Here is a 16,989-nt window from a genome sequence, read left to right as displayed (position 1 = left end):
CAGAGAGAGAGAGAGAGAGAGAGACAGGACGGACGAGGAGGGAACCAGAGGGAGATGGGTGGGCTGGAGTGGGGGGGAGGAGGGCCAGGGGCAGGGAGATGGGCTCTCTGTCTGTCTGTCTGTCTGGGTCCTTCCTGACTGTCGCTCCCCAGCCCTCCCCTCTCTGGGGCTCTTCTCACCCAGCTCCAGACTTGTGCTTCCTTTAGAGCATGTCTCCTGGGATCCTGGGCCTGTGTCCGTCTGTCTGTGTCCATGTGTCAGCGTCTGTGTCTCTCCTCCCTCTTGCTGTGGTCTCATTAAATGCCTGTCTCTTTCTTTGATTGACCCACGCGCTGGGGGGGGTGTGTGTGTGTGTGTGTCCATGCACATGTGGCTGGATCTCCATGCCAGCGGGTCTGTCTGCTTCTACCTACCACCTGACCTCCCTTTCTTCTTCCCTCTCCGTGTGTGTGCATCTGTGTACACGTGTGTCTGCAGGAATCTCTTTTCCACCCGTCCCTGGGGCTCTCAGGGGCTTGGCCTCTAGGGTATTTTCTCCTCACTGCCCATTCTGTTCCAGCCGCAGCCTCGAGGCTTGCCTCCTGGACAGTTTCCCTGGCTACCATCCCTGGACATCTCACCCACAACCCCCCAAAACTTAATGCATGTGTCCACTCCCACCCCCTCGGCAGAGGGACCCCAGGCAGGCGGCCACATGCCCTGGGTGGCCCAGCCATCTCTTGCCTGTGCTCTGCCGTGGCCGTCCCTTTCCTCTTCCCACCGTGTCTCCCTCGCCCTCCAGGCTCCAACTGACCCGTGCCATCGGATTCCCTGGCTGCAGGCTTCACCGTGCTGCGCCCGCTGCCGTGTCTTTCCTTTTCTTCCCCCACCTTCTCTGGGAAGGCCTCCTGATGCCCCCTGCCTGGGTTCCTGTCTCTGGTACTCCCTGCAGAGCGATCTGTCCTGACCTCGGCCTCAGTAACCCAGTCCCAGGCCGGGCACCCTGCCAGAGCCCCGTGGTGACTTCCGTGGCCCTGGGTGCCTTTGCCCTTCCTCCAGAAAGATGAATCTATTAACATTACTTATTAAAACATTTTCTTCGAGCTAAAGGTTCATGGTTCTTCTGATTTTAAAAGAAATTTAAACATTCTCTCGGGCCCCTAAAAGTATCATGGGCTGTATATTTGCTGAGTGCCTCGTCTTGCCACGCCCGGGGCAAATGCTGATCCTGGCAGGCTGTGTGTCCTCTACACCTTCTACCCTCTCACTGCAGCCTCGAACTCCTGGCTTGCGAGAGATCCTCCCGCCTGGGCCTCCGGAGTAGCTGGGACTGCGCTCGTGTGTCGCGGCACCCGGCCGCATCTGTCTTCTTCCTCGTGTTGCTGCTGCAGTTTGCCCTCGTGCGAGTCATCACAGTGAGACGCGCGCGTGCGTGTGTGGGAGAGACACCCCCTCTTTGTCTCTCCGTCTCTCTGTGTCCACCTCTTTCACCCCAGCAGGTTTGCTCCTTCCTCTGAGGTCCCCCTATTCATTTCTTTCTTCCCCACAACAGACACATGTGGCTTCTGTGTCTGTGTGTCTTTGTGTCGGCCCGGGAGTGGGGTCCGGCCCCTTGTCTTCCCCTGGGCCTCCTGCCGTCCCAGTCCTGCACGCTTGATTCCCAGTGTGGGCTGTGCTCCCTGCTCTTCCCCCACCCCACCCCCCGCCTCCCCTCGCTCCAGCATTGGGGGTCGCTGCCGCTGCTGTGGGCTGCGGGGTTTGTTTTCTTTCACTCTCGGCTCTTCCCAAAACACTCATTGTGGAGCAGCTGCTCCTGCCCAGCAGCGAGAGACAGAGACAGAGAGGCCCCCTCCCTCCTGCCCACCTGTTCTCTCCCTGTCTCTAAGGCGATGGCCTGGCTCCATGTGTGTGGCATTTTTGTCCCGTGTGTGCACGTGTGCGTGTGCGCGCACATGCAGCAAGTGCTTCACTTGCCTGCTGCCGCCCCCGCTATGCCTCCATCTCCACTGTTCCAGATGTGCCAGCCCCCGTCTCCCCACCGCTCCCGTCTCTCTCGCCCCCTTCCCTCCTCGCTCACCCTCTGCCGTTTCGGTCCCCATTAACCCCTGAATCTCTGCAACTTTGCTGTCACGCAGCTGCGTGGGCGTTCCTGCACGCACTCACTCTCTGGCTCATTCATTCTCGTTCCTCTAACAAGTTCTATTCGGCCCCTGCTGTGGGTCCAGCCAGGCTCGGGGGCTTGGGCGCTCGGGGACCGGTGGGGAGGAAATCAGCTGGGGGCCACTCGCTGCCTAGAAGGGCACGCGGGCAGAACAGCGGCTGCAGGGACCCGGGTCTCGGGAGAATGGAAACAGGGCTCGGAGCCTGTCCGAGGGGCAGAGAGGACAGGCTGAGCTGAGGCAGGAGGATGAGGGGGTGACGAGGTGAAGTGGGGGGCAGGGGGCACTCTGGGCAGCAGCCCCACACGCACAGAGCCCGGGAGGCCAGGCCGGGGCAGGCAGCGCATCGTGGAGGCCTCTCTCTCCTCTGCCTGCGCGTGTGTACACTTTCCTGGAGTTTGTGACAGTGTGTGTGCGTGAGCGTGTGTGAGAGAGACACACACACACAGACAGGCATATAGACAGACGCCAGGAGAGGGCAAGGGAGGTCCGCAGAGGGCTCCTGGTTTTCCTCTTTCTCTCCTCTCTCTCCCTCCCTGTCCTCTCTGGGGCTTTACTGGCATTTGTCTTTTCTCTGGCCTTCCCGCATTTGTCCATGTGGGATTCCTTGGGTCTGGCTCCCCCTTCCTCACCTCCCCGTGCCCCCCGAGGCCCCACGCTCTCTCCGCCACAGTCCAGGCGTGCGTGTCTGTGTGCAGTGCGTGTACTGCACGGCCGCACCGGGCGGGTGCGTGCAGTGTAGCGTGTGTATAGCGCTGTGCGTGTGTGGCTTGAATGTGGCGTGTGGTCCCTTGCTTCTGCCTGAATCTAGCACGGGCTGTGCCGGGGGGCCCTCCCGCCCCGAGACATCGTCCTTTCCCTCGTTCCCTCGTTCTCTCTCATGCGGTCCCCATCCAGCCGTTCTCACTGTCTTTCTCCTTTTCTCTCTGGCTTTGTTTTCCTGTCTTTGTCTCCGTTTCGTATCTGCTTTTCTCGTTCTGTCTTTTATTTTTGTTCTCTCTTTGTGTCTCTCTGTCTCTGTCTGTCTCTGTCGCTGAGCCTCTCTTTGTCTCTTTCTGTTTCTCTCTGTCTTTGCCTCTCAGTTTGGGTTTATTTAACTCTGTGTGTTACCAGCTCAGGCACTAATTAGATTTTCCCGTTAGGACGTGACTGCAAAGTGTGTGTGTGTGTGTGTCTGTGTGTTCTCGCTCTTTCCAACACGGTTGGCCATTATTCCACTTCCCATTCATTTACTCCCCCCGACCCCGCCACTGCCCCCGCCGCTGGCAGCATTTGTACGGTCCCCCCAGGCGTGTGTGTGTGTGTGTGTGTGTGTGTGTCTGCGTGTCCAAGCCAGCCCCGCTCCTCACCTGTCCCCGAGGCTCCTGCCCTCCCAGTCTGTGCAGGCCTGTGGGATGGGCAGGGTGTGGGGCGCCCGCCTCCCCTCGCTCCAGTGCTGGGGGTCGCTGCCATGGGCTGGGGGGTTGTTTTCTTTCACCCCCTCTGCTCTTCCTATAATACCCATCGTGGAGCAGCTGCTCCTGCCTGGCTGTGTGTGTGCGCGTGTGTGTGTGTTTCCCTGTGTGTGTGACAAAGAGAGACAGGGTCAGAGCAGCCCCTTCCTGGCCCCCTCTCTGCTGGGCTTGGCTTTTGTGCTCATTCTATGAGTGACTTGCATTTGTCCCTTCATTCAATCAACACCCCTTGGTCTCTCCTGTGTGCTGGGCTGTGTGTGTGTGTGTGTGTGTGTGTGTGTGTGTGTCTTCGCCTCTCCTCCTTCCCGCCTGTTCTCGCCCTGTCTCTAAGGCGCCACTGAAGTCTGCCCTGGCGCTATGTGTGCGGCATTCATAGAGGCCTGCGTGCGTGAAGCAGAGTGTGTGACAAGCTGTCTGTGTGTCATCTCTGCCCTGTACCTAATCTCTTCTTACACTCTGGGGTGATTTCTTTTATATTTTCTTTTGGTCAACACATGCTGAGCAGCTCCCTTGAGGCGTGTGTGGTGTGCGCGGTGTGTGTGTGTAGGAGAGAGCCCTCTCTCGGGCTCCAGCTCGATTTTGCAGACCTGGCCGTGTCAGTGTCCCCATGTCCCTGACGTCTCTCCTTGTCTCTTTCCACATCCACCTCTGAGGCCATCTGCCTGTCCGTCCACCTCTCTGTCCAACTGCTATTTCTGGGCCCCTTTTCTCCCTCCTCTGTCCCTGCCACTTTCCCAGGCCTGCCCTCCTGTCCTCCCTGCTGGTTCCTGCTGGGCCATCTATCTCAGTGCCCCCCGCTGCCATTAGGGGTTCTGGACCCGTCACCCCCACTCACCACCCACCACCCCCAGCAGGTCTCCCAGGGGCCTCTTCCGTGTGAGGGTCTAGGAGTCGGTCTTTTTCTCTCTTTTGGTCACATTACCTTTTTATTTCCTTGTTCTTCCTTCTCAAGGTTTGTTCTCACCTGGGCATCATTTGTATGTGTGTGTGTGCGTGTGTGTGTCCCCGTCCCTGTCTCCCTGTCTGATGCATTCATCTTTCCTTCCCTCTTTTATCCTCTTTCTCTCATTGAAAAAATTGGCGTATAACTTACACACTGTAAAATACACACATCTGAAGTGAAAAACCCTGACAGATTTCATGCGTCTACACCTGTGGCTCCACTACCCGGAGCAAGAACGCACCGTCCCAGCCCCCGGCAGGCTCCCTCTTGCGCCTCCTGCTCATGGTGTGGGTTTTTTTCTCGCTGTGCATGTGTGTGACAGTCTGTCTGTCTGTTTGTCTTGAAACTTTCTCAGCTGTCGCTTCCCTCCTGGGAGTCGCTGTCTTTGTTCCTTTATTCCATCAACAATCACCGAATCCCTCCAAAGCTGGCTCTGTGTGTCTGACGCCCCCCACCACCGCCTCCCTCCCACTCTCTGCGTCTCCCTCTCCAAGCCCTTATTGAATTCAGCTCTATTCTGTGCTCGCTGCAGGAGCGTGTGTGTGTCTGTGTGTCCCCACCGCCCACCGCCTCCCCTCTCTGCTTCCCCCGCTTCTGCAGCCCTCCCTTCCTCTCCCACTCTTGGGGCTCCGTCTAGAGTTTTCCAGGTGAGCCTGGCCCTGTGTCTCTCTCTGGCTGTCCCTCCCCTGCTTCCTGCCCTGCTGGCTCTGAGGGGCGCGGGGGGCTGGTTCCCACCCTGCCCACGTACGTGCCCCGGCCCCTTGCCTGTCACACCTCCCGCCCCCTGGCCAACTCTGTGTGCTGCACACACAAGCCGCCCACGCTGGGGGCTGTAGCCTGGAGCTCGGAGCTCGAGCTGAGCCGAGGTCTGTCCGCTCACCACGTCTGTGTCTCCCACCGCAGAGCGACCCCACCCCCTCCCTGCCCCACCCAAGGCTCCTCTGCCCCTCCCAGCTGCACCCCATTCTGACTCCATGTCTGGGCCCCAGATGGTTCTCACTGTGACCTCACGGCCTTCCTGCGGGCACAGCTGCCTGCCTCTGTGCACATGGCATCCCCCGAGCCACACAGTGTCCCCCGAGCATTCCTGCTCCCTGCAGTGCCTCTGCGAGTCTTGCCCTTCTCTGGGCTTTGCTCCTCATCCTCTTCCTTTCCGGCCCAAGCCTGGTGACCTGGCCATCTGTAGGGACCATCCCTGGCCTCCACCCCCAGAGTTCCAGCTCTCCCTGTACACCAGCCTCCCGGACATCCTGTGGGCGCCCCAAGACAGAACCCACCACCTCCTCCAAAGCCACCAGGGGTCCTGGCTTGAGTGCCCTGCTGCCCAGTGGCACCCAGTGTAGACTGGGCTCGAGGACAACGTCCGTTCATGTGGTCCCCAAGATGGCCTTGCCCATCCCTGCCTCTCCACCCAGAACCTCGCCTGCCTTGGGCCGTGCTCCAGTCCCCTCCCTGGCATCCCTGTCACCTGTCAGCTGCTGCAGGGACACAGCTGGTGCAGTGCTCCAGCCTGCACTTGGCCTACACTGGGCAAATTTGGTTGTGTGTTCAGTAAACGCTTCCTGACCGAGCACCCTGCTTCCTGACCGAGCACCCTGCTGGGCCAGCCTAGGGACAGAGGAGTATCCACGGCCCCAGCCCCTGGTCAGCCGGGCTGTGGGCACACACATGGCCTCCTGTCCTCTTCCTCTGCTCCGTCTTCTCACTTCCCCGACCTCCCTTTCCTTCCATCCTGCCCTTGCTGTGTCCTGCCTGTCTCTCCCTGTGGCCGCAGGTGTGTTTTGGTCCATCTCAGGGTGAGTGTCTCTCCTGGGTGCATCCGTGTCCGTGTCTGTCTGTCCGTCTCTGAGTGTTGGGGTGTGTGTCTGCTCTGGCTGTCCCTCTCTGGGCAGTGGACGTGTTTGTGTGTGTGTTTGACTGGGTGTCCTAGTGTACCTGGCCTGCCTGCTGTGCGGCTGCCGTCTGTCTGTGTCTGTCTGTGTGTCTGCTGGCCAGTCCTGTCTGTGGACAGGGTTGAGCTGGAGGGTGTCTCCCTGAGCGAGGGGTGGCCTGGGTGATCCTGTCCGTGTGTCCTCCTCCCCTCTATGGGGCGATGGAGGCACCACGGGCTGTCTGTCTGTCTGTCTGGCCATAGCATCCCTCGCTGGCTGGCTCACATCTTCCCTCCCCCTCCTCCCCCTTCCCTGCCTCCTCTCTCCTGGGGGCTTTGTTGGGGTCTGCACGTCACTGCCCGAGCCTGAGAGGCGGCGTGCGTCAAGCAAGCCCTGGCCGAGACCCCCTCTTCCCGCGTGGGCCGAGTGCGTGTGTGTGCGTCATCCAGGAGCCTCTGGCGGAGTGGGGGGGTCTCGCCTCACCGCTCCCGCTCTCTCCCGGCCCCCCTCCCTCTGAGCCTTTCGAGAGCTTTCCTCTGCTTCCTGCGTCGGGCTGCGGCTGTGCTCCTTGAGCTCCGCGCTCTCCCCCTCCCTTCTGCTGCTGGGCAGGTTTGTGCAGGGAAATAAACCTGTTTCTTGGGGGAACTTTCAGGGTTTACTTGGGTGCTCCATGCACAGGCCCCCGGGGGGCAGAGCTGGGCAGGGCGGGGCTGGGCCATGGGCTCCTTTTCCCTCCCCCTGTCCTCACGAAGGTCCCATTCCCCTCCAGGGGTGCCCCACTGGTGAATCCAGGCACAAACCTCTGCCTACAAGAAGGCCCCTTGGCTCTGGCATTCTGCAGCCCCCTTCTTGCCCCCAGCACCCCACCTCTCCCTCCGCACCAGCCACCTGCCCTTGCCGTTCCCACCTCAGGGCCTTTGCACGTGCTGTTCCCCCCCTGCCTGCGCCGCTGTTTCCCCGGAGCGCCGAAAACTCCCTCATTTGCCTCCTTTGGATCTCTGCTCGGATGCCCCCGACCCAAGAGGCCTTCCCTGACCACCTAAGACGCACCCCTGCTGCTCTCTTAACCCCTCTCTGCCCTCTGTGTCCTTACAGCTTTGTTGCCCCTGCCATCAGCTTCCACACTGACTTTGGGGCTTACTTCTGGTCTCTCACGCCACCCTTCCTGCCACCGTGCAATAAGCCCCATGAGGGCAGGACTGCGTCTGTCCTCCAGCTCCCTCTGCCCGGAGATCCGTGTCCTCCCGTGCCTGCTTGTTGAATTTCAGTCCATCCTTTTATTGAGGTGAAATTCATATAACATGACATGGACTTTTTTTTTTTTAGAAACGGGGTCTTACTATGTTGCCCAGGCTGGAGTGCAATGGCTATTCACAGACGCTATCATGGCTCACACTACAGCCTTGAACTCCTAGGCTCAAGCAATCCTCCTGCCTCAGCCTCCTAAGTAGTTGGGACTAGAGGTAAAATTAAGCATTTTCAAGTGAACAATTCAGTGGCGTTTAGTACATTCACAGTGTTGGGCAAACACTACCTCTGTCTAGTTTCCAAACATTTTCGTCACCCCAAATAAACCCCCGTACCCCATTTCCTCTCCCCTCTTCCCGTCCCCGGAAACCACTGATCTGCTTTCTGCCTCTATGAAGCTACCTGTTCTGGACATTTCATGCAAACGGATCTTACAACATGCAACCTTTTGAGTCTAGCTGCCCTCTCTTGGCATGTGTTCGAGGTCCATGCATGTCGTAACATGTGCCAGGACTTCACTCCTTCTTATGGCTGAATAGTAAATATTCCATTGTATGGCTGGACCACACTTTGTTTATCCACTGTGCAGCCTTTTGAGTCTCCCAGCTTTTGGGGAGAACTAGGGGCTCTCCCTTCTCAGGCCCCTGGTCCCGGAGGATCTTGGTCACCCTGGGCCCAGCTCTGGACGCTTGACTGCTAAAGCTGTGACTCTCACCCTCCTGCCTGAGCCGCCTGCCACAGCTCACTGCAATTCCCGCTGCCCCCTGGCCGCCCGTCCCTGGAGCCCCCCTCGCCCTCTCCAGACACCAGCTCCTTCTGGAACCCATGTCTGCCCAGCCTGTCCTTTGCTGCGTCAACCCTCCCCGAGCCCCCTGCAGTCCCTGGGCACAGTCCAGGCCTTCGCCAGGGTGTCAGACCCTGTCATGTCTTGCAAGCCTCATCCCTCTTGGTCACCCCACACCGGCCACCACCTCTGCCATCCCAGACACCCCTCTGGGCCTTTGCACCTGCCGCATCTCTGCCGGGAGTGCCCTTTCCCGACGCCCCCTGGGGCTGTCTCCTGCTCCACGTCACTGTCCCTGCAGATTGACAGACTATTCCCTGACTTCCCCGTCCCTCCCACCCCCAAGTAGAGTCATTATCCTCCATCTGCGGCCTCCCAAGGGAAGGGGCTTCCAGAGTAGCTCCTGCCCTACTGTGTGCTAGCAGTGTCCTTTGTCAGTGGGACCCTGTCCAGGCAGCTAAGGAGAGGGACTTGTTGGGGGTAGGAAGGGCAGACAGGGAGAGCCGCATGCCTGAGCCCGGCCCCCTCCCCTCTATCTTCCCCCTCCTCCTTGGAGCACTCCCTGCCGGGTTTCCTCTCACTCTGGTTTGTCTGTCTGTCCCTCTGTCTGTCCCACCTTCTTCCCTACAGTGTGGGTGTCCTTGTGGTCCTTTTCGGCATCAGATGCTGCGCGTGTGTGTGTCTCATGGTGCCACGCGCCATCCCCCGTCTCTTGGTCAGTCTGTCTGTCCCTCTGTCTCACCATGCCTTACTCCTTGTTTTCTCTGTGCTCTAACCCTGGGGGTCATTGTCATTCTTTGAGCGTGTGAGCCACACCACACACACACACATGCACACTCAGAGGACAAGCGCACCCCGCCTGGCCCCCTCTCTGCAGGCCCCCTCGCTTTTGCGCTCATTCTGTGAGTCAGGCGCTTGTCCTCCCTCCTTCAGTCAACAGGCCTGCGTCTCTCCCGCGTGTGTGTGTGTGTGTGTGTGTGTGCGTGTGTGTGTGTCTGTCTGCCTCTCCCCTCCCTCTAGCCCCTTCTCTCCATTCTCTCGCTGTCTCTGAGGCTCACTGGAGTCTGCCCGGCTCTGGGAGGGCGGGGAGGCCAGGGGGCCGTGTGCGGGCAGCCCCCACGCCCAGCGCTGCTCTGCTCTCCCTCTCCCGGTCTCCTGTCTCTGACTTCACGTCTCTCTGTGCCTCTCGGCTCCGTCTCCAACTTTCTCTCTCCTTCTTCCTCCTTCCCTCGGCCCCTCTCTCCTCCCTTCTCAGTTTTTCCAGATGTGCCATGTCTGACTCTCCTCATGCCACGTCTCCCTCGCTCCCTCCGCCCCTCTCGGGCTCTGTCCTCGCCTCCTTCCTCCCGCGTGTGTGTGTGTGTGTGTGTGTGTGTGTGTGCGCGCGTGCGCCTGCGTGTATCTCCCTGGGGCTCTGTCCCAGGGTCTTTTCTTCCCACCGACACCCCCAGCTGTGGCCTCACCCAGTCCTGGGCTCTGTGCTGAGGGGTCCTCACCACCCCCCAAATCCCACAGAGGCCACAAAGCCAGACTCACCCTCTCCTTTTGCGACCTGGTCCCCAGATCCAGAGTGGGAGATTCCTGTCGCTCCCCTAGTTGCCAGGACCAGGGCCGCCCTCTTCTTCCTCGAGGTACCAAACGAGGTACCTGGACTGTCCCCCAGGCAGCTCTCGATCCACCACCCCTCTCTCTCGGCGCCACCGATCTTGGGCCACCCCTGTGTCTCCCTGGAAGGACTCTGTTTCTGTGGTCCCCTCAGGGATCAGAAACAGCTCCTACTCCCAGACCTCAAACCCGTGAACTTGCCATCGTGCAAAGAGCAGAGCCCCCTCCCTGGGTTGCCCAGGCCCCGGCACGCAGGCCTCTGTCTCCTCCTCTCTCTCTCTTTCCGCCTCTCTCACGCTGGGCACTTCTGCTCCTGCAGTCCTCGTCCTCTGCCTGGCAGGCGGGCACGCTCCCTGCCCCTCCGTTTGGCAAACTCCTCTTCTTCCCAGGGCCCTGCTCCGTGCTCTTGGTCTCGGGACCCTCCTCTGGGAGACCCTGCCCCTGCCCTGGCCTCTGCGTCAGCCTGGGCTTGTCCCTCCAGACTGAGGTGGGCTCCAGGGGAACAGGCTGAAGTCCCAACCTACCCCCAGGAGCCTGCACACAGCTGACGATCAGCAAATGCGCCCCAGTGTGGGGGTGTGGGGCTCGGTGCCTTGGAGGCCTCTCCCCCTGCCAGCCTCCTCTTCTCTGCCCACTGCCTCCCCGTCTCTCCTCCCTGAGTCTTGCGCGCATGTGAGTGTGTGCATGTGTGTGCGTGTGTGCATGTGTGTGCGTGTGTGCATGTGTGTGTCTCAGCCTCCCCTCACTTGCTCTCTGTTGCTTCATCTCCACTCACTCCCTCTGCACCAGTTTTCTTCTCTCTTCATTTTCTTTCCAGGCACGTGTTTTTCCTTATTGCAAAGGTAACGCATCTATCTTCGTGATAGTGCGTTTAAAAAATACAGAGAAGCAGGGAAAACAACAGAAGTCCCCATGAGTCCCATCTCCCAAGAGCAGAGGCCCCAGGAGTGTGCTGGGGGGTGGACCCCGAGCCAGTCCGTGCACCCGGACGCTTGTGCCTGTGGTGTGCGCCTCGCACCCTCATCTCCCCCCACCTCGTCGCTGTCTTGCACCCTCTCCGCCTCGCTTGTTCTCTGTCGGTGTCGCTCTGGTCTGTCTCCGAGCGCCTCTGTCTCCGGGTTCCTCTCTGTCTGCCACCCTCGGGGTTCCCACCCACGCCCACTTTCATTCATTCATAAAACCCATTCTGCAGATGCTGGCCCTGGACGTGTGCATCTGCGGGAGCGTGTACGTCACGCAGCACTCAGGGCTCCCTGGATCCTGCCCCGACCCTGCGGAGCCCCCTGGGGTGTGTCTCTAGCCGCCTGGACACCTGCCTGTGCGTCCACTTGTTTTTTCTGCCATCTCCCTCTCTCTGCAGCCTCGTACAACTGCCGTCTTGCCCTGTGTGCGTGCGTGTGTGTGCGTGTGTGTGTGTGTGTGTGTGCGTGTGTGTTCACTCACTGCCTCTCTGTGGCTTCCTCACAGTTGGGTGACCCTCCGTCTCCACCTCTGTGGGCCACTCCCATTCATAAGCTCTTTTGCTCATTCAAAAAATACAGCAGCATTTTTTCTAAGTGGTCTGCCGTGAGCACAGAAAGCTTTATTAACTTTGTAATGAGAAAGACCACGAGAGTGGCGGGGTCACAGTGCGGTGCGCCCGGGCTGCGGCCTGAGAGCGTGTCCGCCGTCCCTCCACCTCCGGCCTTCCCGGCCGCCTCCCCTCTCTCTTATTCTCCACTTTTCCTTCCTTGGAGATTTCTGGAATTTCACTCTCACTGCTCGTGCTGTGAGCCTAAAGAATGGGGCCGTGTGCATGCATGCGTGTGTGCGCGTGTGTGTGTGTGCGTGTGTGCGTGTGCGTGTGTGTGGTGAGTGTGAGCCCGCGTGTGCTCTCGCTTCCCCCCCACTGCCCCTCGGAAGCCCCGCCAGCCTTTGTTCCCCTCCGTGGACATTTTCTTTCTTTCAGAAATGACATTCACTGTTTTTCTTTGGCTTCAGATATAATACGCATCCCCTGTAGAAAAGACAGAGTATACCCAGAGGAACATGCAGAAGAATATAAATAAAATCCCCCGTGGTCCCACCTCCTGAGCAGAGAGGACCTACGGTTAACGTTTTGGGGGCTTTTCATGACCTTTTCCACGTGTCTGTGAGCCTTTCTCTGTGTGTGTGTGTCTTCCTTTGCAGCCTCTGTTCCACTCTCGTCTCACTTCATCATTCCTCCAGAAACACTGGGGGGTCCCCACGTGGGACACGCTGTGTGTCTTTGTCAGTCCATCTGGATGTCGCTGTCTGAGGGTCTCCTGCCTCTCTCCCTCCGTGTGTGTGTGGGGGTGTGTGATGTGTGTGTCTGTGTGAGAGAGAGAGAGAGAGAGAGAGCGAGCAAGCGAACACCATGAGCCTCTCCCCTCCCTTCCTTCTCTTTCCTCCCCTGCCTCCCTCGGGCAGGGCTGTGCTGGCGTCTGCCTGAGCCCCCATCCTTTTCCTGTCCCATCCTTCTGGATTTTGGGCTCCTTAAGGGTGGTGAGCTTTGGGGAGTGGAGGGGCAATGCAGGAGGGGGGCGCAGCTCCCAGCAACAAGTGGGAGCAGGAAACAGGACAGTGTTTCTGGGAGATTTCCTCCTGTGGCCAGGGAGACAAGAGGGCAGGGGATAGGGTCCTGTCCCCAAACATCTCCCTAAAGTCCCCTCTCTTCTCTGTCTCTCTTGCCCTGGTCTGGACTTTGCCTGGGGTCCCTCCACCAGTAGGGGGTCGACTGTGAGGTTTGCAGTCAGCAGGGGGGGCCATGCCAGGGCCTGAGAGGCTCCAGGGGCCTGGGGGTGGGGGCAGTGAGCAGAGGGAGGGGATGACCGGTAAGAGTTTCCCACTCTCGTGAGGGTCCCAGCTTAAACTCCGACCCCAAAGCAGCTTTGCCCTATCTCTGCCTTAGGCTTCCCCCAAGGGCCCCAGCCCAGCTGTCGTACAGAGGGGGTGGGGGGGCTTCAGGGAGGGGCTGAGTGCGGACTTGGAGCCAGGCAGGTCTGAGGCTTCCTCCGGTGTCACTGCTTCTAGCTGGGGCCTCTCTCCTTCAGCCTCAGTGTCCTCATGTCTGAAATGGAGCTGGCGATGGTCCCCCTTTCATGGGCTGTGGCGGAGGGGAAGGGTGAAGGCAGAGCCCCGGGAGGGCAGCCTGGGCCCACTGTGCTGTGGGTGTTCCCATCACTTCCCTCTCCTTCTGGACCGGGCTCGTGTGGCCATGGCGGTGCCCCCAGCCCCTCTCCTGGCATGCAGCAGGTGCTCCTGGCTCGGAGCGACTTGCAGAGCAGGCCTGCCCGAGGCAGGAGACGGGTGGACCGACGTGTGAACACGCATGAGCTTGCACACACCAGACACGGCAGGGCTGACCAGTGGGTTGGAAGGAAACTGAATTCAGCTCTAGAGACGGGCATTGAGAAAGGGAAGACAAAAGTTGGGAGTGGGGACAGGAAAAGGAGCCTCGGCGGGCAGACCCAGAGCCCCACACGGAGACTGGGACTTGGCGTGGAGCCTGTCCTGCAGGCAGCTCTTGGGGTCTGCGCCGAGGGGCAGGCCAGCTGCAGAGTGTGAGCGGGGAGGAGCCAGAGACCCCAGGAGGACAGGTGGGAGAGGGAGAGAGACAGAGGGTAACAGTCACCTGGAGAGACAGAGAGAGACAGAGGGAGGTAAGAGATGCAGGGGAGAGACAGAGACAAGCAGAACAACAGAGAGACCAGGGAGAGACAGAAAGATGCTCAGAGAGACAGGGGATACAGAAGAAAACAAAAGCGTGGGTGACAGAGGGAGATGGGGGGAGAGTGAGACAAGAGAGTGCCCAGTGGGGACAGAGGGGAGAGGTAGTACCCTGAGGGGAGGCCTTGGCCTTGGGAAAGGCTGGGCCAATGCCAGGAAAGCTGCTGTTGCCCCCGGGGCAAGTTTTAGCAGTTAGGGGGAATTCTGGGCTTCAGCCCATGGGCCATAGGTAGCTAGTGAAGGTTGTGGAGCAAGGGAGGGATCCCGTCACAGTGGTGGGCTTTGTAACCTGCCCTTTGGAGGCAAGGGAAGGAGGACAGGACGAGGCTATGAGGGGCTGGGGCAGGGCTGGGGAGAAGGAAGGAGGTTGGTCCGCCCAGGTGTGGCTCTTCCAAGGCGTTCAATGGATGTTCAGAGAATGGGGCAGGGAGAGAAAGCATGGCAGCCTGCAGGCGGGGAGGACGGGGGAGGGAAGGCTGCAGGAGCACTGGGGACACGGGTGGCCTCCCCCAGGTGGGGTCCCCACCTCCAAGGCTTTGCTCTGGCTGTGCCCTCGGCCCTGGCCACCCCTTCACCCAGCTCCCTCCTTCTCTTCACCCCCTTCCTGTCACCCCCCCAAGTGGGCATCCTGCCTCGGGGCTCTCATGGGCCCCTGGGCACATTCCCATCACTGCCGTCGCCATATTCTAATACCCATCTATCTCTTCTGTGCCTGCCTGGTCCCCAGACTGGGAGTGGCACCAGGGCGGGCCTGGAGCACAAGTTCTCTCTGGAGACCTGCCCGCACCTGTCCCGTATAGGGCTGAGCACACACGAGGCACTCGGGGATCCCGGACTGTGGCTGGAAGAATGAATAAACCTCCTTTCTCCACCTGGTTAGCCTGGATGCATCCTTCAAGGCCCAGCTCAAATGGCCCTTCCTTGCTACCGCCTTTGCTGATCCCCTTTCGTAAGCGGCTCCTTCCCTGGGCTCCCTCATTAGTGTGGTTGTTACAGCACATCTCAGGTCACAGCATTGTCCTCTCTGTATACGTCCGCTGTCTAAAGGCTGTGGGGGCTCGGGAGCAGAGCAAGACAGAACGTAACGGCAGCAACGGCAGCCGATTCTCAGTGGCGCTTACTACCTGCCAGAAACCGTTCTGAGAGCCTTACGTGCGTTTCTCACTTAATCTTCTATGATCATGTTCATTCACATAGTCAATGCGATTGTAGAAACTATTATTAGCTCCATTTTACAGATGGCGAAACCAAGGCTCAGAGAGGTTAAATGATTTATCCCAGGTCACACAGCAAGTCAGTAGTGGAGGTGGGATTTGAACCCAGGCTGTCTGGCTCCAGAATCACCATGTAAGGTGATGTAAGATGGTGTGTATTAAGCATTTCTCTCTCACAGTTAAAGGTCCCTGGAGTCTGTCTCCCCTGTCCCGTCCTGGGATCCTTGTCCCCTCATCCTGTGCCTTCTCCCTGGGCAGCTCATTCCCTACCCGCTGTGCCGACCCCCCAGCATCCCTCCCTGCGGGCCACGTGGATGAAGACACAAAGCCAGCACCTGCCGGGCCCTCCGCAGAGGCCTCAAACCCAGCACCTGTCTCCGCAGCCCCCAGACATGTTTTTCTCCTGTTCTCATTAGCGCTGGGCATTACCACCCACCGGGGCTGCAGCCGGAGGCATCTCTAACTTCTCGGGCTCCCGCCGCCCACAACCCATCTGTCCCCACTTCCTGCTGCCTCTCGCTCTGGGGACCCCCCTCCTGCAGCACAGCCCCCACCTCCACCCGCACCCCGACACTTCTGGCTCAGACACCTGTTGCGTTCCCAAGTCCCCATGTCTGTAAACGAAGCCGGTGACCCGTTCGTTCCTCATGGGGTGCCTCGAGGATTAGACAAATCTGGAGAAGCTGTTACGGCAGGGCCAGACTCTCGCCATCCGTAGCTGCTCTTAAGATTAAACGGGGAGCCGTTATTAAAGATTTTCTGAATGAATGAGTGACTGACCCCGGGGCAGTGTTCTTCATCCTGGTGCTCCTCCCAGATTCCCACCCACATTCCTTGTCTCCAGGGCAGGAAGTTTGAACGTTTTGGAAGGATGGCTACCCTTTGAAATTCCTTGGATCTCTGCAGCCAGCGTGCAAGCCTGTCCCGTCTTAGAAAAAGGTCTCTCCCTCCATTCCGTCTCTCTCCCGGCCACAGCCCCGAGTCTTCCCTGCCTGCCCAGGGAAGCTCTGGGCAAGAGGTGCCCCCCTCTCCCGCCCCCGCCACCCCATTTCCTCCCCCACTTGCACCAGCCCCTCCTCCCTCGCCCTGCCCCCTCAAGGTCAGCAGCGGCCTCCACGCTGCCACATTCCACGGACATTTAAAATTGTCGTCTTCATCTCACTTGGACTCTGAGCAGCATTTCAATGCTGTTCTCGGTTTCCAGTTAGCCCTCCCGTCTCTCCCCGCGTCCCTCGGTGATGGGGAAGGGCTGGGGAACCCCTGCTAGCTGCAGTCGGAATGTCGGCGGCCCGTGGCTCAGCCCCTGCACATCCTCTCCGTCTCTGTCTCTGTCTCCGTCTCTGTCTCTGTCTCTGTCTCTCCTCGCTTCTTTGGGAAGCTTGACTCATCCGGTCCTATGACTTGAAAACCCAGCAAGCCTCACATTGATGACGCCCTGCCAGGGCCGGAAGCCCAGGCTTGGATGTCCAGCTGCCCGTGGCCGTGTCCCTGTGTAGGTCTATGGGTCACTCAATCTTGACATGCTCCACATGCGCCCTTGACTTCCATCCTCCCAGCCTCGCCCCTGCCTGGCCTCCTGCACTTCTGTCGTCGGCACACCCACCACCCGCACCTAAAACGGGCCTCGCTCTGCACACGCCACCCTCCCTCCACCCTCTCTCCCTGTTTCTGTCGCCCCTCAGCTTCGGATGACTCTGAGGTCTCCACCTCCTGCCTAATCTTCGTCCTGAGCCCCTGAGCTGCACGATCAGCCGTTCCCTGGATGCTTCCGCCTGGAGGTCCCTCTGGCACCTGCTACTCCGCTTGTCCCAGAGTGGACTCAGCATCTCCCCCACACATGCTCCTCCTGCGGGGGTCCTTGTGTTAGAAAAGACGCCACACACCCTACCCTGGGGGGCGGTGTCCACAGCACGCTTGATTCTTGATTCGTGGTACTTCTCACTGGGTGGCCACCTGCTGACCTCCCACTGTGCCCACTGAGGTTTGCATTTCCTGGTTCTGGT

This window comes from Eulemur rufifrons, chromosome 20, assembly GCF_041146395.1.
Source record: "Eulemur rufifrons isolate Redbay chromosome 20, OSU_ERuf_1, whole genome shotgun sequence".
Lineage (NCBI taxonomy): Eukaryota > Metazoa > Chordata > Mammalia > Primates > Lemuridae > Eulemur > Eulemur rufifrons.
This window is presented reverse-complemented; position numbering follows the sequence as displayed.